The 25,802-nt window shown below is 43.6% G+C and overlaps 1 protein-coding gene across 2 annotated transcripts in view; it reads left to right on the forward strand.

Moving 5' to 3' along the window:
- Positions 1-332: 332 nt before the first annotated feature.
- Positions 333-25,802, forward strand: part of SERTAD2 (SERTA domain containing 2) — an 80,607-nt gene continuing 55,137 nt past the window's right edge. The window contains exon 1 of one of the 2 annotated variants that reach the window (XM_080387926.1): positions 333-980. The gene's annotated coding sequence lies outside the window, so the exon portion shown is untranslated. Of the gene's footprint in view, positions 981-2,615; positions 2,772-25,802 lie in introns of those variants that run through there. The other variant, XM_080387930.1, reaches the window with a different exon arrangement.

Consider the following 25,802-nt stretch of genomic DNA (forward strand, 5'->3'; position numbering starts at 1 on the left):
CCGCCTCGACGCCCCCGCCCGCCGCCCTCGGGGCCCGCTGGATGCCCGCTCCCCTCCCCCGGGCCGCCCGCCCTCCAGCTCCAGTCACGCTCGCTCCCTCCCCCGCCCTCCGCGCTCTGCGTGAGCAGCTCCCGGCGAGAGGGCGGGAACAGGCTCCTCTTCCCCCCCCCCCCCTCCTCCCTCCACCTTCCCCCGCAATCCTGATTGGGTCGCGCCTCGACACCCATCAAGCCAAGCCTCAATTCTGATTGGCCGCAGCGGCAGGCCAGTGCACAATTCCCGCCCCGCGGGGTGTCCCTCCAGCCCTCCCCAACACTTCGCGGCAGTGTCCTCAGAAGACTCATTGGGCGGACGGGGCCGCTCCACCGCTGGCGGCAGATCCGCGCGTTCATTGGCTGGACGCCACGCCAATCCGCTGGACCGCGGCATCCTGTAGGCTGGCGGGGCGCCCGGGGGGCGGGGCGGGGCCCTCCCCCCCCTCCCCGGTCCCGCCCTGTGACTAACTCCCGTGTGTGAGTCACGGCGCGGCCCGTCAGCGCCGTTAAATGCCGTGTGCGGGCGGGCGGTGCTGCCTGGGCTGCCCCGGCCCCCTACGCGCGGGTGGCCGCCTCCCCCGCCTCCTCCCCCGGTACATGGCTGGCGGGCCGTACTTGTCACGGTGTCACATCCTCCCCGCCGGCTGCGGCCCCAACTTCCCCCCCAGCTCGGCTGCCGCCGCCGCCCGGGGCCACCGCAGCGGCATGGGATAGAGCACAGCCGCCTCAGCGCCCCGGCCGCCGCCTCCGTCGCGCAGCCCGGCGCCTCGCCGCACGCTCATTTTTACATTAATTTCCCCCCTCCGGTTTAAATTCTTCACCCGCGCGTACCCCCCTCCCCTCACCGCCTCCCCTCCGCGTCCCATCTTGCCGTTGACCCCCGCTCCCCTCAGCGCTTCCCTCAGCGGTCCTCAACGGCCCTCGCCGCGGAGCCCCCCGGAGCGGGTGAGTGCCGGGCACGGCCTTCCTGGGCTCGCTCTTTTCTGCCGGCCCGGGGCTGGGGAGGGGGGTTGTGTGTGCGGGAGGGGGCAGCGGGTGGGCGGCAGGCTGGGGCAGCCCCCGGTGGCCCGGGGAGGCGGCGGGCCGGGTGCCTCCGGTGCCTGCCAACTGTTGGAAAGTTGGGGGCATTCTCCTCACGGCGCAGCCTGGCACCGACCGCCGAGGTACTTTCCCCCTCGGGCTGGAAAAGAAGCGGGGGGGGGGGGGGGGGGATTAAAAAAAAATAGAAACCCGCCGTCGTTGCCGGCTACAGATGCGTGTCATGCTGCCGGTGATATGTTTGATTTTTTTTTTTTTGTTGTTATTTTATATCCTCTCCCCCCACCCCCCTTCGTTGAGGCTGTGGTGAAGGTTGATGTGAGGGGCAAGCTGCCCGGGTCGAGTGGTGGGCCAGACCCCTCCAGACTGGTCTCTGGCCACTGTCCTTGGAAAATCAGGGAAACCCACCTTTTTTACTTCCAGATGCACCATCCTTCCCACCTTGTCATGCCTGGATCTTTCAGTATTACCTGAGCTTGACTTGGTATGGCAGGAAAATTTGTGTATCCTAGGGTGAAGCTATGGTCTGCAGTGGGGAGTCTTGGTGGCTTGGATTGATACTGGGAGTGCTTAATGTAAAATAGTTATGTCTCTATTTCATTGCTATTGATTTTTATTTTTTTTCCCCTTCTTAATGTATTTTTCTCGTGTGCCATACGTTCAGAGTAGCTAAAATAAAACAGTTACGTGGAAACCCCCAGCAAGGACAGCAGTCTTTCCATACACAGGGCATCTGAAGTCTTGGTACTTTGCTGGGTTTAGTTATTAATATTAATTGCTCGATCTTTGTAATTCATATCATATGGAAACTAATTGCTGAATTGAAGGTTTACCAAACCCCACAGCGCTCCAAAATCATCTTTCCCAGACATCTGACAAATAAATGTGCTGAACTTTAGTGAAGAGGAAAGGCCAGCATCATTCTGAGAGTCTTCCACATGAAGTTTATTGTTTTAAGCCAAGCACTCTTGTGAATAAGAAGTAGTAAAGTATAGCTTTACTCAGAGACTATTAAAGCGTAGTCTTAAGTATGCTGAAGATCAGTAAATTTCTAGAGGAAACAAAGTATTTAACAAATCTTGTCTTGCCTTTATCTATAAAGAGAGTGAGGGGAACAGCCCTGAGATTGATACCATACAGAAGATCAGTCCTTATCCCAAGGAGGAACTTGCCTAGCGTATCCCCGGGGCTTCTTAAATGCCTGTTTTTTTGCCTTTAGGGGGGTGGTCCTTGAGATGTGGTCTCTTAGATTAATCTGAAGTAGACTGCTGCCTCTGGTACTAGTTTAGCACCAGTGTAACTTCTTTAACTTTAACGGGGTGGATTTGCATTAATGTGAAAAGTAATCAAGAAATGCATGTTTTCAGAAAGGCCCCTATAATAGTGACGTGACAAGCTCTGATTCCTTCTCTCATCAGACCCAATTACGCCACCCTTACTCACGCTGAGTGGTACTTTACTGCGCAAGTGCTCCCTACGATGCTTGTATGACTACTTGTGTACTACAGTATCAATCTGGGTGAGGTTCAGTGGCACTTATTTTTTCATAACTATTTTTTTCCCTTCCCTTGAAATAAGAATATATTGGATAACTATTTTTCTTGGGTCATGAAGAAAACTGCTGAGGATTAAATGTAAAGCTGCTGTGTTAGGTGACCATACAAAAAAAACCTCCTGTGCTACCAGTGAAACAGGCAGGTAAGTTTTCAGCATGTTTAGCTTTCCCTTGTTGCTATGGAAAGTAGGAAAATATTGTTGAAAAATTCATTATCTTGTCCTGAAATTCCTCTGTGCCTGAGGGAATCCATACCTACATGCAGTGTTCAAGTTGGAGTTGTTTTTTTTCCTTCCCCTCCTTCTCCAGAACCCCCCCAAACATTAACATCACATTGTTTAAATGTTTGCTAATGAAATCACTGGCAGCAGGATCAGGCCCTCAGTTGTTTTTCTTTGAAGCAGTTGATAGTGGCTTGGATGTGATGTTGTAGAAAGGTAATATTATCTCGTGTGTCCACAGCTCAGATCCACTGTCTTATTACAGTCTCAGAAGAAAGCTCTGTACTAAGGAGCCTGTAAAGAAAATATGTGTAACAAAGCACAACTGTCTTCTGCCTTTCTGTTCTTATTTGTAAATCTCTTGAAAGTTTGCTTCATACTCTTTCAGAACAAGACATAATCTTTTCATGTTTTGTTTCATGTTTTCACTTCCTAGTATGACTGTGTTCATTGCTAAGCTTTTGTGTCACTGATTGAGATGTTATTGTAATTAACATTAATTATGCAAACTAGATTGTTTTTAGAGGCTCTCCAACTCTGTATTGATACTGTCAACTTGTTTGTTTGTGGAACAAAAATCCACACATTTCACCATTCTCAGAGGAAATAGATAAACTGATTCCAAATTAATAGATGCATGGGAAACCATACCAAAATTAGGCTATTTTAGCTCAAATGGTACATTGAATCTTGATGGAGATGGTGAATACAGTATGGTTGGTACTGAAATATCAAGGCAGGGTAAACAAGGGGGAGCAAGAAAGGGGACTAGGTACAGCAGTTCCAGGAGGGTATTTACACTGCAGAGTTCCACCACATTCTTTCCAGATAGACAGTACTAAATTGGGCCAAATTCTGCAGTCCCTAATTGAGTAAAACTCTCACTAAAGTGTACTGGAGCTGTCTGCTTGGTTGTGGGCTGCTGAATTTGTTTGAGAAATGGAGAAAAATGGCAGAGTTTACTTCATTAATTATTTAGGGTATTTTTGATCTTAGACTTGGAGAAGATAGCTTTAATTTAGTTTATAAGGTGTTCTATTTTTTTTTAAGAAGAACTTTTTTAAAAAAAACTTTGAAATGCACATTCACTCTATAAAATAGTCCCTATAGCAATGGAAACATTTTACAGGTTTTTATAGTGTTAATTATAGTGACATTCACAAAAATCTCTGTCTGATTCTGAATCACCCCTTTGAAACACTTATGATCTGACAAGGGCTTTAGAATCTATCCCTAGAAATCGTAATTGTTGCAATATTTATATGTTGTATTGTTTTGTACGCTCAGGAAGGAAAAAAAGGGGAGGTGGAGAGAGTTTAAATGAGAATTTGTTGTCACGATATCAAATCTGAAAATATATGCGGACGGGCAGATTATTCCCTGTCTTAAAAATTAAGTCTCTCTAATTTCCCATTTATGTAAGCAAAATTTGGTTTGCATTTTGCTTTGGGTAATGAAAGAGAGGTTTTTTTGTTTCTACTTTCAGTGCAGTGGTCCTCTGGAAAGTTAGAAACAGTGCCCTGGGGCTCAGCAAAGTGGAGGGTGTACAATTATATGGGAAGGCTCCATAGCATCAGTGAATTAACGTTAGCAGCTGACTGAGTTTTTTAAGCTGTAGAGATGGTATTATGGAAATCAATAAAATGCTGATTTCTTTTTCTTATTGCAGATTCTGTGTTAAAAGGAAAAGATGCTGTTTGTTTGTCTGCCTTTCATTTAGGCTTGCCAAACCGTTGGTTGATTTGGGAAGGCAGGTTTTCCATTTAAAACAATAAGTAGTCAGATTTTATTTTATTTTATCTCTTTAAAATCTTTATTTATTAGATTGCCTTGCAGAAATCACACTTAACAACCTGGCTTGCAAGTGGCTTCAAGTGTGTCTGTCAGCAGAGGCAAGAGTGAAGGTCACTTACATTTCTTATGACATGCTGGTGTGGCATTGTTTGTTGTAGCCCAGATGCTGTATGTTCCTGACATGCTTGTTTCTGCTTTAAATTAAATTATCTCAAGTATTTGGAGGGTTCTGAGGAGGTGTACTGAAATCCATGGTAAAAATAGAAGAGGAATAGTGACCTTAACTGTTTTTCAGAGATGCGAGTCAGGCGGGCTGATATTAATCACTGTAAGATCTGTAATATGCATTGGCCTTTATTTCTTTGTCTCAGAGCTTCTCTCGCTTTTATACCAGATAGACTAGTAACCTGATCATTCATCACATTAAACGCTTACAGAGAAATGACAGATCGACAGCCTTATGTTCAGCACTGTGTAACATGTATGATGCATTAAGTTCTGATGATCTATATGAAACATTTTAATTGTGAAGAACAGTAAATGGGAATGGCTGTCTTCTAATCCAAGGACTTGTGTTTTTTTCCTTTCTGATTAAAATTAAACTTAACCCCATAATCAAATTATTTTAAAATACCTGTATGCTATGGCCCTTGATAAAATCCTCTGGAACGTTTTATTCAGGCTAAGATACACTGAGGGCTTTGGGGGAACCTGGGAAACCTGGCTGCCTTAGTGGTGGGTAGCATAACTGGTGGTAATCCAGTGGACTTTGTGGAACCAGGAAGGTCCAACTTGGCAGCTTCTTTAGGTGGGCTGCAGCGAGCATCTGTTTTGTGATATGCAGGCAGCTGCGTACAGAGTTCAGATATCGTGAGGCGTGCAGAGCATGTTCTTGTATGAATAGAAACAGTTCAAAATGCAGGATTTATGATGCAGGCAACAGTAAAGGTCAGCAACTTGGAAAAATAATAATATGGTTCGTGTTGACATTTCAGAGGGAATTCTGATGGGGGTGTGGTTCCAGTGAATGTAAACTCGTCGGTCCGGCTTCACAGATAAAATAGGCAGCCATCCTCTTATCTGTTTGGTAACCAAAACCTTTTTACTGAAAAACTGGCAAAATTATGTTTATATTCTCCCTATGTTTTATTGTTTCTGCTAATCTCTAATTAAATAGAGCCAGTGAGGGCCAGCATGGTGCTTTTAGTGCTCAACTCCAGCTTAGAAATGACACTCTCCTTTCTAATGATTATGAGCAGGTGGTCATAGGAAAGGTTGGGGGAGTTAGAGTAATGTAGTATGCAAGTAAATTGCCAGTTCTCTAAAACATTTGCCTGTAGTTGTCACGATCCACAGTACTTCATATCTCTGTCATTGCCACAGGTGTCCAGTTAAGGACACTTTAAGAACACAGAAATGAAAAAAAAAAAAAAAAAAAAAGGGATGAAGAGATGTCAACTGAACCTGAATAGAACTTTTTAGCTCCTACCCTGTGAAATAGGGAGGAAGGCCCCAAGACGTAACAAGGGTAAAGTGTTTCATAACTGCAAAATCACAGTAGTGATGGTGACTCTGAAAAAGTAGCTTCGAGATAGGGAAGGAACTGTAGTCAGTTTGTTGTCTTTTCATAAGCTGTTACTAATGTGGTTAAAGCATTGGTTCTGAGAACAAGTGCATTGAGAACTTAGAAGCTTCCTCTTTAAAAATAAGTGTCTATTTTTATGTATTTACTGTGGGGGAAAATAAAATACTGCTCGTTTGGTTATCCAAATTCAACATTCTCATGAAAAAAACCACCTTTTTTTTTTGTTAAAATGAAGTTAGCTCTTTCTGTGGAAGCCTTTTTCACTTTTGGGTATCTTTATCTGGTTTCCTTTCGTGTAAGTATCTTTTCATTATCTGTCTTCCTTTTTTTCTGTCCTACTGAATTCCTTTTTCTGTTGTTGTTTTTGATTCCCTCCACTTCTTTCCAGCCAATTTCCCCCCCTCCATTTGTTGTTTTTCATTCCAGTCTTAATCAACTACCGGTGTTGCTGCTTGCTTATAGAATCACATTTAACAGCTCTGAACTACACTGCTCTACACAGGGTGCAATAAATAGCAACTGATCCTTCCTTAAAAAGCTCACAGTGGGAATGTGAAAACTGGGGGACTGGCATCCAGTTTTTGTTTTTTTGTGGCCCACATTGGTTTTGTATGGAGAGTGGTTGTGCTGCTGTCATGCAGTGTGAAGGCACATGTTGAGGTGTGGGATGCCAGTAATATTTAGTGTCCTCTGCCCTTGGCAAGGAAAAGGTTCGCCACCGCTGACCTATAGTCCAGAAGGAAAATGTGAGGGGAGAGCCTGTTGGAGGTGTGACATGAGTTGGTGCAGTCATCCAGGAGTCAGGACCACAGTCAGGAATAATACCCAGGTGTCATCAGCTTCAGACATGTGCCCTGTGCTGTAGCAAAGCAAGTTTTTTGCTGTTTCTGTTCTTTGTGGAGCTCAGTTCTAGCTTTTTTTTTGGTTCTTCTGCTTCTATTTATTTGGTTGTCTTCTCTGTTTTAGTCTTTTCTCACCTCCAGTATGTCATGGCTAATAGTGACCTCTCAGACTGCATCACGAGGATGTTATTAAGACTTAGTGGCTTTTCCCTCTTCCTGTGCTGGAATATTTGGCCATTGCCAAAGGACTTGAGGTCAGAGTCAGGGCCTTTTTAGTACCATGCACCAAAAAGTAGGTACGTATGCATTGAAGGTACTAAAATACTCTTAAAAAGAAAAAAAACAACAAAAAAATCACCCTAAAACAAAGATTGTGAAGTTAAAAAAGCTAGTATGTGGTTCATGATGCAAGGTGAGAACTAAGGTATAAAATGAGATAGGCTTCCAATGGTGATGTAAAGGTCAAAGGTGCAGCTTTTTTAAGAGAACCTTTAAATTATTACACCTTTTTAAAGGAACACACTAATCCTTTGCTGAACCTGCTAATTTGAAGGTTTTGGAAGGTAAAGAGGCCCTCTTTCCTGTGACAGGAACATACCTGGTAGGTAAGTTTCTAAACAGAGCTTAAGTCTCTAGGCCTGGTGGTGGTGATAGACAGTGGGAACATGCCCTGGAACAGGGCATCCTTCCAGTGTTCAGCCAACACAAGGAGGGCTGTTTAAACTGCTCTTTGATTTGGCATATTTAAATTTATTCCCTGTTTCAGTGCAAATTCTCGGAAAAGGCAGTTTCTGTCTTTTCAGATTGGCAGATTTTTGTGTCATACCTACCTTGGAAAGTCCAAAAGAGGGTTGAGGGGGAAACCCCAACAAAACAAAACCAAACAAAACACCACCCCCCCCCCTCAGGTATAGGTTTCTACTCTTCCCCTGCCATGTTCAAAATGAGGTAGTCTTCCCTTGTTCAGAATAAAAGCTGTGATAATCCATTGTCTGAATGTTCTGGTAGCATGATTTGATTGTGGTGCTTGGACAGCTATCATATCGTTCCTATAAAAAAAAGTGTTTGAAATGATACAATCCAAGAAATCCAGAGTTAAAGTGCTTACAGCAATGACTAATTGTGTAATATTGAGTATTACTCTATCTTCCCGATTTATGTCCCTCATTGGCCAAGACAGACTTGCAGGTGAGTTCTTAACGTACTATTTAACAAGACTGTAATGCTCTGTGCTTAAATTGCTTGTTGTGGTTTTTTTATTCTCTCCCTCCCCAGTGTGGGGTTCAGACCTCATTAGTTTTATGGGAAAGCCACAGATCCAGATTCCTTCTGGAGCTGTTGCAGCCTGAGTGAACAAACTGCATGAGGTTTCCTGTTTTAAGAGCTACAAAAGTAGCCCGTGCTCCTTACCAAGAAAAGAATCTGTATTATCTGTGTGACTTTTCTGTTTTTTTGTTTTATTTTTCCTTCTTCCTTTCCCTTTCCTCCCCACTTGAACCCTGATTCTGAAGCAGCTGAAGCAATTACCCAGCCTATGTTGCATCTTTCTATTCAAAAGAGGGTGGGGTGGGAAGGAAGGTCTGCACTGGACTGCAGATGTTCTCTCTAGCCCCTTTACCACCCCCAAGTCACACTTCTTCAACCTGAAAAACAGCAGATGAAAAATTCCCACTTGAACACTTTTTCCCTGGTTTTATTGAGAAAATAAGAAAAAATATAATCTTACTTTTACAAAGAGAGGAAGTAGCATTGGTAAGTGCATCTAGTGTCCTTTAGGAAAGGATCACCACCATGGGGGTGCTGCTAAGAAAGGTTGCCAAATCCTCCTGGACTATGCACCAGGCTGTTCTGAAAGCCTCCTGTGAAATGAAGTGGCTATATAGCCAGTGTATGCATGCGTATTTCTGAAGGTTATGCTGGATTTCTGCCATGCCACAATACTGATTAGAATAATTTATTATAAAAGTGGGACATGGATTTCAGAAATGGATAATGTGATGGGGGAGGGAGAGAAGCGGGTGGCAGGGAAAGCAAACCTGAAGGTTTTCCTGGTTAGTGGATGTACCCCAAAGCATAGATTTTCTACCACTGTCTGTAGGAAGAAGCTACCACCCTCACTTTTGTTGTCAGAGGTGACTGTTATATGCTTAGCTTAATGTATGTATAGCATGCTTGTGCATTGCTGTTTATTTACTTGCAGTAGGACTCAAGATATTCCAGGTGCTTTCCAGATGCTTATGGATAATCTCTGCTGCAAGGACTTCACAAATTGGAGAGAGACCAGAGGAAAGTAAATAGGTGTGAATTTGCACATTAGTAGTGAGAAACAGAATGAGATTCACAGGACACAGGGCCCTTGAGAGGAGTGAGAGTGTGGCAGAGGTGCTGTGCAGGTGAGGTGGGGAGGAGGTGTGCAGTGGCCTCCTTGAAAGAAGCAGGCGTGACGCAGACAAGTGCGCAGACTGCTGAGCCTTCTGTCTATTCTGCATTTATCAGCCATCTAGGCCTACTAAATGTGTGCGTTTTGGTCCCTGGTGTTTCTGGGAAGAAAAGAGAGATCCTTTGCTTTGCTTCTGCATTACAAGTCAGGCCTTGGTCAGCTTAGAGCTCCCGACACCTGATCCATCTCTTGGACGCTTTCCCCTGTATTTGTCATTGCGTGATGTGACAGCTGTGTAAGTGGAGTTATTCTGTCACGGTCTGTGCAGAGAAATGCTGCGGAAATGAGAAAGCGGGGGAATGAGGCATGTGAGGTGTGTGCATACAACATGAGGCTTGACAAGGCTAGTGAGAAGTAGCATTGGAGCTTTGCACATGCATTCCTTGGGGCACAAAGTGTCATAGTCTTCAATTTTTGCTGCGATTAAGGCCCCTGAGCATGTCTGTGACACAAACCAGAAAGAAAATGTTTTCTCTTCAGCTGTCATTCTAGCGTTGCTTATGTGTGTATGAATCATTCCTCCTCCATCTGGAAGGATGAGATGCAGAGCTCTTTTCTAAGGAGGTATCTAACATACATCCTCATAGAAGCCAGCAATTGGCATGACAAAAGGGTTACAGCTAGTAGCTGGCATTTTTCCCATCCATCTTGCCACTGGAAACATTATGCTTTTGCAATGTGCTTGTTCTTCAGGCACCAGCGTGCAGAGCCGGTCCTTGGGACATGCAAACAGAGCATGTTTGCTTTTGTTTGTGGTACCTCCTCAGAGGCCCAAGAACTGGGAAGTGGGAGTAACAGCGATGAATTGGTTTTCTTCAGTAGTTTGACATGGAGTGGATGGGAACAGTGAGGTACTCCTGGAACATCCTCAGGTGTGGGAAGATGAGCAGCAAGACATTCAGCATTGCCAGTGTAACATCAAGTGTGGGAGAAGACCTTGTTTTGCTTCTAACCTTGTATGCTTTGTACAGGACAATGCAAAATTTAGTAGTATTGAGTGCGCAAGGGAAGCCTGATTTTTTTTAAAATGTCATACATTGTTCATGTAAACTACCTTGTATATATTCTGCCCTTCACTTGATTTGCAAGACCAAGGCCCCAAGTCAATTAAGTTAGTCTCAAGTGTTCCTTGATGTCAAGAAAGAATTTTATTGCCCATCTTTTTGTAGAGAGGTGTTTAATGTGGTGTCGGAATGGGTAGTGGAAAGAAGGGCCCTTTAGTCTCAGTACTGTGCTTTAACAAATCTATTGTTATCTTTCTCTGTTGCTGAGCATGACTGGAAATGTCCTCATCTTGCAGCAGTGAACAGCTCAATATGCAGTTCAAACCTAAATGTAGAAGCTGGATGTTCTGCTGCTGAAGCTCTTGAAACTCAGCAAACGCATGCCCATGGGATTGGACATGTCTTTGCTGCTTCCCTCTTTTGAAGGACAGTTGGAGATGAGGTGGAGGAGAGTCCAGCATACACCGTCTGACCCCAGGGCCTTTACATTTAATGAGGTGATGTTTGGACTACCTCGTCTTGGAGCTGAGACCAGTGACTCTTTCTCCCTGAGGAGGAGCACCTATGTGAACAGGATGAGCCTCTCTGCTCCCGATTCCTGCTCTGCATTTTAACCAGGATCCGTTCTGCAAGGCAGGCTTATTTTTGCTGCAGGAGCTGGGAGTCATCTCTCCATCTCACACAGGACAGTGTGAAGGTTTAGGGCACCACTCCTGCGAGACCTGTGCCAGCTTGGGTTGGGGTAGGAATGGCAGGTAGGAAATAATCAGTCTGCTTCACCTGAGGGAGCAAAGTCCTGCTCAGCTGTGTGGAGGATACAGACTTGTCACCACTGCTATGCCCTGTATATGAAGGGCTTTCTGAAGGACAGGTTCCTGCCTTAGTGTGTGGATGGAGGAACCTCCTTTCTGCTTCTTTGTGATGGATGGGTTTAAGTTGCAGCCCTGTTCTTAACATCTCTTACTAGCTGACTCTAGACAGTGACACGCTGAGCTCAGGAGTACAGAGTACTGGTGTGTCCCCTAGTGCACTTTGGGCTTGGGGAAGAAGGACATGGCTGACAGGGTCTTTAGGCTTTCTGCAGCAGAGTTCTTGTCCTGAGGTGAGAGCAGCTGTGCTCCTTTCCTTTGGAGCTGTTGTGACTCAGGCAGGGACTGTGAAACCCTCCTGTGCTGCTGAAGCTGAAAGCTGCATGAGAGAGACTGTAACTGCTCCCTCCCAAAGTGCGCTCGGGGAGACGTTTTGGAGTTGGGATGTGAAACAGTGTTGAAGAAGGCCACTCTGCCCCAGAGAATGAAATACTCCTGCATATTAGGGCTCAGTGCTGGACTTCGTATGTGAGGAGAGCTTTTCTTCTACTATGTCTCAAGCTTCTGCTTTTATCTTTCCTCTGATACAGGACAGCCTGGAGAAGACCCTTCAGGCAGGGATGCTCTGTTACTTTCTTTAGCTTCATGATTGCTGTTTATACTGTAGTGTAATAAACATGATTAGCATTTCTGGCTTATTTCAGGGTGTGTGCTTGCATGTGAAAAGATTTGGATATGTTAACTCTGCCATCTTTCTTACCTGTGCCTGAGATACTATCTACTCACGATCCTTCCTGATACATAACAGCTATGGAAAGGAAATAACACTCCCCATTGTCTTGGAAACATTTCAGTAGCTTGACTTGGGTAAGCTGTACAGTGGCAATAGGAATGAGGGGTGATACGTACACTCTCTTGCTTTGAAAACTGGCTTCTGGATCCTGCAGAGCATGGTCAGCAGGTGGAGGTTGTTCACATTGCAAACTGTACCTGCAGTGTCCAGTTGGAACATGCTCCATGTATATAAATTCAGTTCTGCTTTTCTTTGTGTGACAGTTCAAAGCCTGGGGACCCCCAGGGCAGAATTATTGCATTGCTGTCTGTGTGTGTATGTGTATGCTCAGCAGGTGTATTTCTTCTGCAGTGTATTTAATATTTTCCAGGCTGCGCCAGCTGTGGGTATTTCCACTTGCTGGGAGACTGAAGACCAGGTTCTCATGGCCTAAATTCTACCTAAGGCTCTCTGCTTGAAGGCCAGGAGTCAGCTGGAAGGAAAGAAAAGATACAGGAACTTAGGTACAACTTAGGACATCTGAATCTGGCTCCTTCTCTCCTGCAATACCAGTGTGGCATAAGCATCTACTGTAGCAGTGAACATGCCAGGCCAACGATCATATTTTCACTTTCCAGAGTGTTTCTAGACAAACCAAACTGGACTCCCCACCTCTAACCCAGGTTCGGTTTGAATTCTCAAGCCAGTCCTATCAGTGTTTGGCAGAGCAAAGAACCTGATCCAAGCAGTGCTGCTTATTCCTGGAAAGGTCCTGACATCTCACAGTGTTCACCTTCTGGAGGATAACTGGAGGGGAGATGCCTGGAGCTGTGCTGGTGCATGTGTTGTTTTCTGGCTGTGGGGTTTTATTGTTATTGTTTTCATGGATTCTTTTGTTTTTCCCTCTTACAAAGTTTCAAAGCTTGCATTGCACCTGTGGCCTAGAAGGACTAGGCAATGCTCTGTTACCAGTCAGCGCCAGGTAGATCTGGTGTTGAATGGGGGAGGCACTTGAGCTCTCAAGCAAGGGGTGCTGAGGGCGCTTTGCTGCGTAGTCAGCATGCTCAGCTGCGGGGGAACTGAGTCCTCCCTGGCTTGCTTGTGGCCATAGTGATCTCTCACTGTTGGCCCTAGTAATCCCTGACTATCAATCATCCTCTTCTCATTTGGAAGAACTTTGACTTAATAATAATGAGAGATACATCAGCTTGAGTAATTTCTGTTTGAAGATATTAAGCTCTGTGAATACTGAAGAATATAACATCCTAAGCTTTTGAATGGTTCTGACTGTAATGCAGTGCTGTTCTTGGAATGATTTGTTTCAACTATAGGGCCAGTTTAAATAGAGCTATTTAAGTATATGTTGCTGTTCCTCATACATCAAAAAGTGAAGTTCAGTGAGTAATGAGTTATCATGGGGGACCACAATGAGATAAGAACTCATCATAGCTTTGCAATAAATGGCAATGTCATTAAAGGAAAAAAGGCTTTTTGTCTATAAGCTTAATTGGTCAGCATGCTAAAAATCTCCACTCAAGATTTCTGGCTTTTCCAACTAGAATATATTGTAATAAGAGCAAATTTCTGTGTGCAGAGAGCGTCCAAGATTTTGCTCGCTGTGTGAGCCACATGGCTGTAGGATATTTTCCTGTATGTGCCTTTTACATAGATAAGCAACAGTACCTGATATCTGGTCCTGGAGGGGAAATGTAGTACCTTATTACTGAACAGCTTTCCAAGATGCAGCAATTGTCATTAAAACTCAGCAGTGGACAGTGGAGCTGTATTTGGCAGGTGTGGACTCTTTATTATTTTTTTTAAACTTTTAATGGCAATGACTTGCAGTTATGTCATGCTGTAGTTTTAAACTGTGCAGGGCAGTTTGACTCGTTTATGTTCTCATTCAGGTCTTTAATGTGCACGCAGAAGAAGCTGGTTTCTGGGATTGCTGATCATACTGACTGGAGGTGGGAATGATCAGCCCTGGTGTACAGGGGTGTTAGGCACTCGCTTCTTCAGCTGAGTTTTGTAACTAAGCTGCTATTCTCAGATTTCCAGTCTGCAGAATATGGGTCCATCCTGCAGTTGATAAAAGAATTTTAGGAGGAATGATGTGCAAGATTCATGTCACTTTGCTTCCCTTTGTGGTGCTTACTTTAACTTATTGCTTTTAGTAAGCAGAATCATTGTACCGCTGTGGTCTCAGTGATAGTTAGCAGGACACCACGATCTGCCCATCTGCAACAGCTCTGCTGGAAAGGTCTAATCTGCAGGAGCCCTTGTTTGCTCTTAAGGATGAAATGCGATTGAGCATCTGGTGAAGTCTGTTCTATGGTAGAAATTAACTATAAATATATACCTGGGGATTTTTTAATCATTAGGCTTAAATTGATTATTTCCTACCAGTTGTAGGACTTTTAAAAGCTGTTTTTTCTCTTTCCATAAAAAAATACCAGTTTAGTGGGCAAATGCTATGCTATGGGTAAGATGTAGCAACAGTAATGCATGAGGAGCAGTGTGAGGGGAAAAAGACAACTTCCTGCTCTGTGGTGGTTCTGATTTCCGCCCCCCCCCCCCCCCCCCCCCCCCCCCTTCCTAATTATGTGGAGTTGGAAGAATGATCTGGTAGGATGTGAATGTTGCCATCCCATAATGAGAGTTGTGGTCATGGGTGCCATGCAGGCATGAAGCTTCAAGAAATTGATGTGTTTTGAAGACAGACGAGGAATAATTCAGTTCTGCACATGGCTTTCTCAGGTAGAAGGTAAGCTAAGGGAATGTCTACAAAGCTAATGCCCAAAGCTGGAATTGTGCTCCCTGTTCCAGTTAAACCAATACATAAACAAACCAGTTCACTTGATGTTCCCATTAATTTGGACTGCTTACCTTTCCAGTTTTTCCAGCTTGTGATTTGAGCAGAATGAGCCAGTAGGAAAAATGGCAGTCTGGAACTGGCTTAACTTGTCTCTGTCTCTCCCCAGAAAGCCAGGTTCTTTTCTACCACCAAAACAGGGACTGGCTCCACAGCTATTGTTACGACACCTGAGACTCCACAGCAAAATCATCTGCCACTGCCCAGACAAGGGACAGCAAAGGAAAACTTGCAATCCTTTGCCAGCTCCTTCTGCGCCTCTCTACCTACTAAGGCTTTTCTCCACTGTACAAATGGTGCAGCAGCTGTGGCTTGAAAATCACTGGGGCCTTCCCCTTACCCTGGGGTATTTAACTGTATCCAGCCCTGGCACCTTTACAAGCACAGACAGCAGAAGCTGCGTGTGAGGCCAGTGTCACGTCTGTGCTGAGCGCGCTGCTTCTGACAGCCGTGCTCTGCCAGTGTCTCCTTCCAGCATGGCCGCAGCATATAAAGCGAGTTGGCCCATGGAAGGACAAGTTGCACTGTTCTCCTGACTTGAGGCCTTCAGGCCTGTGATGACCTGGAGCCTCTTGTCCCTGAAGATAAAAGGGAGTAGCATGAATAAAAGCCTTTCCTTTTTAGTGGAGAACCAGTCATTTGTGTTGCTGAGGGATCTCTGGGACTGGTTGGAGTAGGTTTTCCCACTGTGTGTGTAACAGGGGACATGGTAGGGAGAAGGAGACCGTGTACTTGGTACAACATTTAATTTGATTGTGTAACTCCACCGCAGCGTGCTCATGACGTCTGTTTCTGATTTAACTAAGAACCACTGAAGGTGCAAAGCCCCTCGTTGTCTTCCCTGTTCCAGGAAGTCCTGACAAGCTTCTGGCTAAACAGGCACTAAGTCCACCGAGTCCCTTTGGTGTTTTGATGCCTCTGGAAAGAGGAGTTGGCAGTGGGAGAAATGTTCTGGCTTGTGTTGCTGACTGACGCAAAAGTCAGCTTTCTTGCCCTGGAACAATGCTGAGGCTGCGTGCCGGCTGGAGAATACAGCCAGTGGTCTTTCCCTCATGCCTTTTGAAAGAGATTTCTTTGGTATCAAGGTAGACCATAACCCTCTATGAGATCTCCTGGTTGAATTCAGAGGTCCGTAGCTGAGATCTGAGGGCCTGCTTTCTCCTCAGGCTCACTTCGCTGTCAGTGTTTATACTCGTGCCTCATGCAGAGCTACATAGACTTTGTATTGTATTCTCACCTGTCACTAAGGGCTCCGTGCTTTTGCATGCTGCCTGCATATCAGTGGATATATATGGTATGCTCACCTACTAAGTGTTCCTTTTGTTTCCTTGATACTGCTAGAAGCTGTTCTCAAGTACGTTCTGCCAGACAAAATAAAACTAAACCTGTGAATCTCTAAACCTTGGAATCTCAAAGACTACCAAGTTGGGAAATTGTATTTTTGACAGCACCATCAAGGCCCTCTGACCCAAGATCACAGCAGTGATCCATGTCTGTTGAGCCTTTGGAGATCAGGGGCTGGATTTCTCTTTGCCAGTGGTTGGCAACCTTCAGTATAAAACAGTGTTGTGGGGGGAGGAAAGAAATATCTGTTTGTTTCATTGGAAAAAGAAAAAGGAATATCCTGAAAACCTGTAACTGAATTGGCTTGAGTTTATGATCTAAACTCTTGCAACAATTAACTATGATCTACTGTAACGTTCACACATTTTACTGGAGTGGGGGTTTTGTATGCTGGCTTGGCTTTTGGTCTTGTGTGTGCGTGAAGAGTACGGAATAGTGTGTCAGGTGGCAGGAAACAATCCCTTTACATATGCATCTAAGGGACTGTTGTTCAGTGACTGGAGTTGGGGGTAAACCACACCTTAGACCAGGAAAAAAATAAACTTGAGTAAATGAAGCTGCTAAAGTTGTTTAGTGCGTGGAACAGAGTCTGGCAGAGGAGATGCAGACTGCAGCATTGCACATCTTCCTGGCCTGAGTGATGTTGTGTCGGGGAACTGGAGAGGCTGAAATTCTCAGTGTTGGTTCTGAAGCTGGCATATGTGATAACTGAGATTTACCATAGGCTCCAGTAGAAGGAATGGAGAGGACTTCAAACTCCCAGAAGGTTGTTTGAATGCTGTGTGTACTTGTATGAGAAATACCACCTGGGAGGGAGGTATTCCTGCTTCTTTAGAAGGAACTAGAGGTCACCTGAGACCATTTGCTCTAGCATTACATGGTAGTGTAAAATGCCATCATGGCAATTTTATTTTTGAATAGTTAGCAAACTAGGGAGTAGTAATAGAAGTGATTAGTCATGAGTAACTGTGTTGCTTTTGGATTTTGTGGCTGAACCAAAAATGTGGGTTGGTTTGAACTGAAAGATGAAAAATTTCTTTTGCTAGCATGAAAAATTAAGATTTTGGGTAATCTGAAAACCAGGTATTTTGGATTGTCTAAACTCCGTTAAGTTAAAGAGTAAGTGTTTGAAAACAGTTTTTTAGTTTTAGAGAAAAGGGAATCTTGAGGGCTGTTAATGGATTTCAAATTTTTCAGTCCTCCTGAATCAATGTTTTGCTGAATATAACATGGGAGAGATGCACCTGCAGAGGGAAAGGGAGCTGTAGTGCCCCCCCGCTCATACACTAGCAGCTAGAATCTCTCCTGTATCATGGGGGTGTAACCACAACTGTTTAGTTCCCTTATTCAAAGCAGTGCTGTGCACAACCTCGAAATAGTTCTCCAGACCAAAAACCTTCCCAGTATCTATAACAGACAGAACAGAAAGTCAGTCACTATGAGAAGCAGTGCTGTTTGTTTTTTTCCAAAGAGCTCTGTGTGTGTGTGTGTGTGTAAGGCAAGCGAAAATTATTCCCTAATGAAAAAGCAGTAAAAGAGCTGAAGAGCACAGCTAAACAAAGGTCAAACTGTGTTGACTGAATGCAGACAGAGGCTAAACCTATTTGCAATACATACGGAGAATGCAGTATAAAATGAAGGTGGCCAGCCCAAGGAATATTACCATGCATAGATAATACATATATATGTAGATAATATATGCAATCATATATTCTGAAAGCCTGTTATCAGAACAAATTGCAAAGCACGGAACACGCACAGGAGTTCAAAAAGACGTAGCTGGAGAGCATAATACCAAGATCACCACAGAAACAGTGTTCCTTGGGGGTCACTTTGTTTAAAGCAGCCCTTTAAGGCTCTACAATGCATTGGCAAGCTAATTCACAAAGTGAATTTCCAAATAGGTGCTGGAGTTAGGTACAGTGAAATTTCAAGCGAATGAATGCAGAAAGGATTGGTGCCAGCCTTATAAAAGCAAAAAAATAAACCCCCCTCAGATTCACTTGCTGGGCACAAGATCAGCCCATGTGGCAAAGCCCATGTTGGCATTTCTATATAATAAAGTTTGATACTATTCAGTAGTGCTTTGCTGTGGAACAGAAAGTCTTATTAACCTGATTAAAATTGTGTTTGCAGAGTGCTTCCACAAATGTATGTACAGAGCAGCATTTTTAAAGAATATAAGAGGCATTTCAAGGAAGAGTGGATTAAGGAAGTTGTGGGAGATACTGATACAGGTCTTTGCATCCCAACAGTGTGTATGATCCATACTGTGTCCCCCTTGTCCCTGAGGTGTAAAGCAAAAGGTGAAAGTGTTAGAATTAAATGTTGCTGATTCAATGTAGTTATCGACCAAGTTACTAGGGTATGGTTCTGGTTTAAAGAAACAAATGCTATTTTGAACTGTTGTTTCTATACAGCAGGTCTAAATGAGGCCACCTTGAGAACTCTTTACCTCAGTGTGGTTACTTGAGGAAGGTACAGAGATGAGCAGGCTTCCAAAAGAGGAAATCACGTCTAGACTTCAAAATGCCAGTTCTCGGTTTTGTTTTAGGTGCTGATAGCCTGTCTGGTATCTTTGAGCCTGTATGGAGGAGAAATAGTTTGACCGAGAGAAGGAAACAGTAACATAAGGAGATGCCATGTATCATTTCAGAGTAAAAGTTCCAAACTTTCATATTGAAAATTGTCACCAACCTTCAGAATTTGTCGCAGACTAGAAGGGCAGTATGTTTTTTACTATCTGATGGAGTATCAATTTAATACTGCTGGCCAGCAGTGATGGATAGTGTTCTTGTAAAGGCAGTCTGCAAGGTCTTGACTAACTTGCATGCTGTAGCCAATTGCTGCCTTCATACATTTTATGTTAAAGGTTAAATATTTTTGCTTGTTCCATGTTTTAGCAGTCTTGGGAGTTGATGGATGTGCTATTTCCCAGCTTTTTTAAATAGGTGACTTGTTAAATGTAAATACAGGACATTGGAGCCAAGTTCACTATTTCTGGTGGTTCAAACTAAGTTCCTGAAGTTTTGCATATTTTCTGTGTGTACTGTGCTATTGATGTTGAGTGGGGATCTCAGACTTGGAAGTTTCTTAAACAAGGAAGAAAACAATTATTTATGTTGTTTGTGGTTAACCTACAGAGCAATGTTAATGGTCTGTAAAACCTCTGCAGATAGTTGACTCAGTAGAAACTTTTGAGAAACTATTTAAACTTGAAAGAGAAGTTCCATGAGAAGGTGGGATAAGATGGAGTTAAAATCAGGAGGGTGAGTTGGTGTGCATATGAAGATCGTCTTGTGATGCATTTGTGGGAAGTAAGAAGGCAGAGGAGTGTGTATTTAGGTGCTGAGCGGAAGAAGCCATTAAGTGGAACCAAAAATCTTCAGTACAGTTACTTCTCAGATGACAGTGGCAGTCCATGCTTGGATGCAAATACTGGAAACTTCACTTGAGGTGCAAATAATTGCATTTTGTATTCCTCAAATTCAAATATACTGGAGTGTTTTTCCAGGCAGAAAGGATAGTGTAACACTTAAAATGTCAAATGGATGCTTACAGCCATTGAGATAATTATATTTGTAATGTGTAAAAGATGTGCCTGAAAACAGGACTTGATGCTGTCATGTATCTTCTGTCCCTGCCCATCTGCACACGTTCACTCACAAATGAAGTCTGCCTCTTCACAGGGAGTAACATAAGTGAAGAAATCTTACAAAGAAGTCAGACTTGGTTAGATTTTTTCTTTCCCTCTGGACTGTTAATATGTTTTAGCATCTTTTCATATAGCAAATTTTAATTAAGTACTCTTACTTAACACTGAAATGGGGCTTTCCTACCCTTAGAGGAAGGCAATGCGGTAACTCTGAAAACTTAAGTAGACCTAGTAAAACTTCCATTTCTTCTGTGCTGTCAAGTGTTCAGATTTTCATCTCGGTCCTTTTATTGATGGTCAGGCATTTTTTTTTAATTATGTAAGCTCCTTTGTAGGGATTTTAGGGGTATCCCAAGCTTTCTTTTACTCCGTTATGTTTTCATGAATATTGTCATCCATACTGTGATAGTTCTTGCAATAAGACTGTTAGTGTTTCCCTTTCTCTCCTTTGCAGTTTCTCAGAGAAGATGGAGTGTTGTATTTTTGTTGGTTTTACTTCTGGTTTCACAGTGGAAAATAAAAGCGAGTTGCTTTCCCCCCACATTTGTGTGTGCTCACAAATAGACACACATGCACACTCTCTCTCCCACATGCGTGCATGCATGCAAACACACACAAGGAGTTTGTTCTTGCCTGTGTACAGCCAAAAGAGGCTGGACATGGCTGTCTTCAGCTCAGTGGAAATTGGCACCATCCCATCTCCAGTAAACAACAGCCTGACGTCAGCTCACTCAGTGGTGATAGCAGTATAACTCGAGAGATTTTTCAAATGGCCAAGCTGTTGAAAGGCTATCGCTAAGTTTGATAATCTCTGGCTGCACTTGAGAGGAATTGGTGCAAAGGTGGGGGGAGGAAGGGTTGCTTAATGACAGAAATAATAGAGCAATTCCTGATAACTTCATATGGGATGGAGAGATGATTTTTAAGTCTTACACCAAAGTGTATTTTGATTCCCACCTCGTCAGCTGCAGTTGTTCTCTCCAGTGTTATTCCAGGTTCTTAAATCCTGGCTGCTCTGTAGAATTCACAGTCGTTCTGTGTTGTAAGTCGGAGAACAATTAAAGTGCCATATAACAGTCAATCAAGCAGATGATGGAATTTGACTTTTCTATTGTGTTGAATTATGATTTCAATTCCTGATGTTTGCTTTATTCAGTTGTAGATATAGTTCAAAGAACTGAGCCTGGCGATGCTAAGATTTTCTCTAGGTTTTGTACATTAGGTTTCTATTACTGGGGTATAAGTTCTTGAGGCCCCACATTGTGACCACAACACTTAGAAAAGGTTTACTTGAAAGATACTTGATTGTTCATCATTATCAAATTAGGCTAGAATAAAGGTATCATTTTGTGGTGCTGGTTTCAGATTAGGCCTTTAGAAAAGTAGCTGGTTTTCATTCAATGTTACAAATGCCTTGACGGCAAAGTTAGTGAAGCCTCCATTGCGTTTCTGAAACAGAGCCACTGTGACTTAAATTTAATAACAGATGGTTCTCCTCATAACCCGACAGTTGAAAGAGACTTTTCTATTGTTTGGTACTACCGCTGAAAACGCATTTTCATTATGAACTTACAGTACTCTTATGCCAAAACCAACAGTTAAAAATGAATGGTTTGCTCTGGTAACAGGACAAAACAAACATGAAAATCATTGTGTGGTGTGACAGAAAAATCAGAACGTTAGAGAGGTTGATAAACCTACCAGAATAATTATTTGATGGGCTATTCTTGAATCAATGACACTTCCAAGCAAATATTTCAAGGATATAAAGAACAGTGCATCGGCTTCTGGTTTGTTTCTTATAGTGCTACAAAGATAGAAAAAAGTTCCTATTCCATTTAGGTCCTGTCACAAGGGATTTACGGAGTTTTGTGAAATCCTGGAAGGGAATGTGAATAACTACTAATATTAACATTTTCTAATGTACACATTTTTACATCTGCTTTTAGGGTATATTCAGACTAGGTTAACCATAAAATCTCCCTTAAGAGAGAGGGACAAGAATGCAAGAGGGAAAGAAAAACTGGACTTCTTCTAGGATGATGTCTGTCTGTAAGTAGCTTTTGAGCCTTTTGACCAAATCTGATGAAGATGCACAAGTCTCAGAAGTTTCACAGCTTCTGTGAAAGTGGGTTAGAAAGCCAGGATCTGTCTGAGTCATGCTTCTCAATGAATTCATAGAGATCAAAGGCAAGTGTGGGATAGATCTGTGCATCTTGAACGATGCAACTGGGACTGCTGATCTTGCAGAGGGGAAGGAAAGGGTGAACAGCAGCTCTTTCAAAACCAGGAAGGTCCTGACTTTCTGTGAGTCTGACTGTCCTTGGAGACTCCCGTGGCTGCTTGACATCCTGCTCCCCAGAGGGGCTGGCATGTGGCAGGGCCTGACTGTTCTTGATTTATAAGAAAAGCCCAGGATTATTTCGGAAGAGACCAGAAGCCAAGCTGTCGGAAAGCTTGTACTTGAGAGCTTGCAGTAGCACAAGAGCTGACAGCTCAGGTAAGAAATTTGTTCAAGAAGAATTGGCTGGAGCAAAACTTCCCAAAATCTCAGGCTAAATAGTCAGGCTGGCCATGGATGAGCTGTTAGCTGTCTGTGGGCAGAATTGGAGCTCTGCTGCAGTGCAGGAGACATGTGAGATGGGTGCTGAGGCCCCCGGAGCCACATTGGTGTGGTGAGGTAACCTTTCCCCAGCTGCAGGCTTCTTGTGCTTCAGGGCCCGTGGGCAGCTCCAGCATTACAACTTCAGCTCCATGCAAATGTAAACTTGCCAGTGTGTAGGAGAAAGGCAGGCCTCTTCAGTTGTCCTTCCCAAGCAGGTGTGACACAGGTTGGGTAGTGTTACCTGCGTACAAAGTTTGGAGCAGGATTGCCTTAGGTCTGTTCGTTATTTCTTTCCTTCTGTGGGGTCTGGCTTGTGACTGGGGATGTGTGAACTTGTGACTGCAAGACTGAAACTCTTGCAGTGGACTTAGCTGAGCAGGGATCTTGTCCTAGGTCATTTCAGCAGCACTGTGCATTGCACAGGGCTTGTCACAACCCCCAGCAGAACTTCCCTTTCCAAAAACTGTACCAGCAGCTAGCAAAGGCAGTTAATCTCTCAGCTGCAGCCTCACTGAAGATCTGTTATGATCTGTTATGCCGTGAATGGGAGGAGGCATGCAGTAGGAAAGTTACTTTATGTTCTTTTTTTTTTTTTGGTTGTGGGTTTTTTTTTTGCCTGCCTTTACTGCCTCTCATCTTGTTCAACCAGCCTGCTACTGCTCTAAGTAGGGAGATGAGCTGGTGGGAAGGGCCTGTGCACTTTGCCTTTATCTCCAAGTGGGTAACATTTGCATTTGCTGCTAGTGGTAAGTTAGCAGAACTGCTCGCGCTAGCCTTGACTTAAACCACAAGCTAGAGACATGTTGCAGTGTGTTTCCTCTTGCTGGGAACCTGCAGAATGGCCTTCTGGATAGCCAGCTCTGCTTGGTTCTTTTCTGTGTAATAAAGTTTACTTGGATGGCTGTTGAGGTTATGGTTCGCTTTGTATTGAGCAAAGCATTAAGTTTAGCTTTAATGTGGCCAGGGATCCAATAATACAGAACTTCAACCAGTTGCAAAAAAATGTTGAATTTGCTTTTGGTTTTATAGAGATAGTCCTAGAAAGGCTCCCAAATAGGCTGGTCTGCTATGAAGGTGTAATTTTGGTACAATTTGGTCATGTATCTTAAAAGGAATTATCCTTCCTCAAAGATGCAGAAAAATCTTGAGGTCAGCTCTTTCAAAGTAATGTTGTAAGGCTTCTAAAGAAATGATGCTGAATACTTTTTGTTTTCAGATTATTTTTTGATCCTTGCTGGTTGATACTTTCAGGATTTCTGTGTAACATAAGGGGCTAAAGACCAAAAGGAAAAAGAGTAAAGTTGAAGTTCTTATTTAATCACTTCTCAGTACTTGGCAACACTGCATGCTCCTGCCATTGCTCCTCCTGTGCTTCTATAATGGTTGCAACTTTTCTGAATAGTAAAGAATCATTATAAGGATGGCCTCTCCCCATACTTGATTGCAACGTGAGATGGGAGCAGACTGCACAAACAGCTCTGGGCGAGACGGAGGGAGGGAGGATTCTTACCAGAATTTACCACCAGAGCTTTGCTGCTTTATAAGGCAAGAGCTGCTCCCTGACCTGTTCTGTGTCTGCTACAGCACGTACATCAGCAAGTTTCATAAGGTGGAGGACAGTCCCCGGTAGATGTTGGGGATTTGGGGTTTTCTTGTTTGTTTTAAGACAATCCTACAAAGTAAAGGAGCAGAATAATTCTGCAACTTACACCCGCTCTGTGTAAACTCAAAAACCCAAGAACAATTTCCAGGTTGGGTTTCATACCTTGGCCAGGTCCTTATAGCTTATTGGCATAAAGTCTGGATTTGTAGCAAAAGGAGACCAGCAAGAGCAAAAAGGAAGGGAGCCAAAGTGATCCAGTTTCATAGCTTAGAGATAGCCATCATGACCTGCTCTTTCTTAAACTTTTTTTTCTATAATTCTTATTATTACCCACTCCTGTAATGGGCAGAAGGTCCTGTGAAGCATGTGATGCCTTCACATCCCCTCCCTTGCTCATGTCTTACTGAACAGAAGACCAGTCCTACCCAGAGGGATCCCAAAGTTCCCCACAGCTGCCTTCTCAGGCTGGAAAGGTTCTCCTTTGTTCAGTCTTTTTAAGTGTAGTACCAAGCACAGAAAACTTACTGATTTCTTCTTGTTGGCAACGCCACAGAAGCCCAACAAGGAGGAAGAAATCAAGAAACCAGAACAGAGGGTGGGGTAAACTGGTGAGCAGGAGGAATTGGGCTTTTATGGGTCTAAATAGAACAAACCAGGGATTTGTGTGCTATTGGACAGTCAGGTAAAGCACACAGCCCACTGTTCAGCTCTGTGGTACTGTTGCTCCCTGTTGAGGCCCCCCAGTTTCACCTGTGCAAATGCCTTGTGGATTTTTTCACCCTGAAAAAAATAGTATGGTTTAAAAAAAACAACAACAAAACAAACAATTAAAAAAACCCCAACAAACACAAAAAAGACCTTGCAACTGAAATGCCTGTTTCTACTGCAAAAAAAAATTTCTAATTACTACAATAATGTATTGATTTAAAGTGGCTGAAGACCTTCTTTAATACTAATTTTGTTTTTCTTTTTGGTAGCAATAATACTCAAGCAATGGCATGCCAACAAAGAGAGCTTTGAATGCGTAGCAGTCCTGAGGGGTGCCATCCTGCTCCCTTCCCCCACCAGTTCCACCTCTCAATTCTTGACAAAGAAAACAAGTTGCTGCCTCTTCAAGATTTTTCTTGTCCTTTCTGTTGGTGACAGGCATTAAATGTTAGTAACATCTGCTGGCCTGAGCTTGCTTCCTCCTGCAGCGCTGGTCTCTGGCAGGGCTGTGTGGAGGAGACAGGAGCTACGGGTGCCTTGTGCGAAGCACCCGGTGTGGCTTCACCAACCAAAGCTGCCAGCAGAACTGCTTCTGTGATAGCAGCAGCGCAGGCTTGACATGACTGGCAGGGCTCTGCTTATCTTCTGGTAGCTCTTGGGCCCTAACTCTCAAGTGGCAGGTTTTTTGTTGTGTTTGGAGTTTTTTTTGTCTTTTCAAATAATGAACGTTATTTTAAGCAAAATAGCCAAGGGGGATAAACTGATCAACATGTGAATCTGGAAACATTTTCTGTTAGCTTTGGCTTAGAAAGTTACTATAAATGACAGATACTACAGAGAAGACTTTTTCTTTGGCGATACATTCTTTAACTTGTTTCTGCCTTGAAACAGCGTTTTGCGAGTCACTAGGTTTTCTTTTT

This window comes from Falco punctatus (assembly GCF_963210335.1).
Source record: "Falco punctatus genome assembly, chromosome: 5".
Lineage (NCBI taxonomy): Eukaryota > Metazoa > Chordata > Aves > Falconiformes > Falconidae > Falco > Falco punctatus.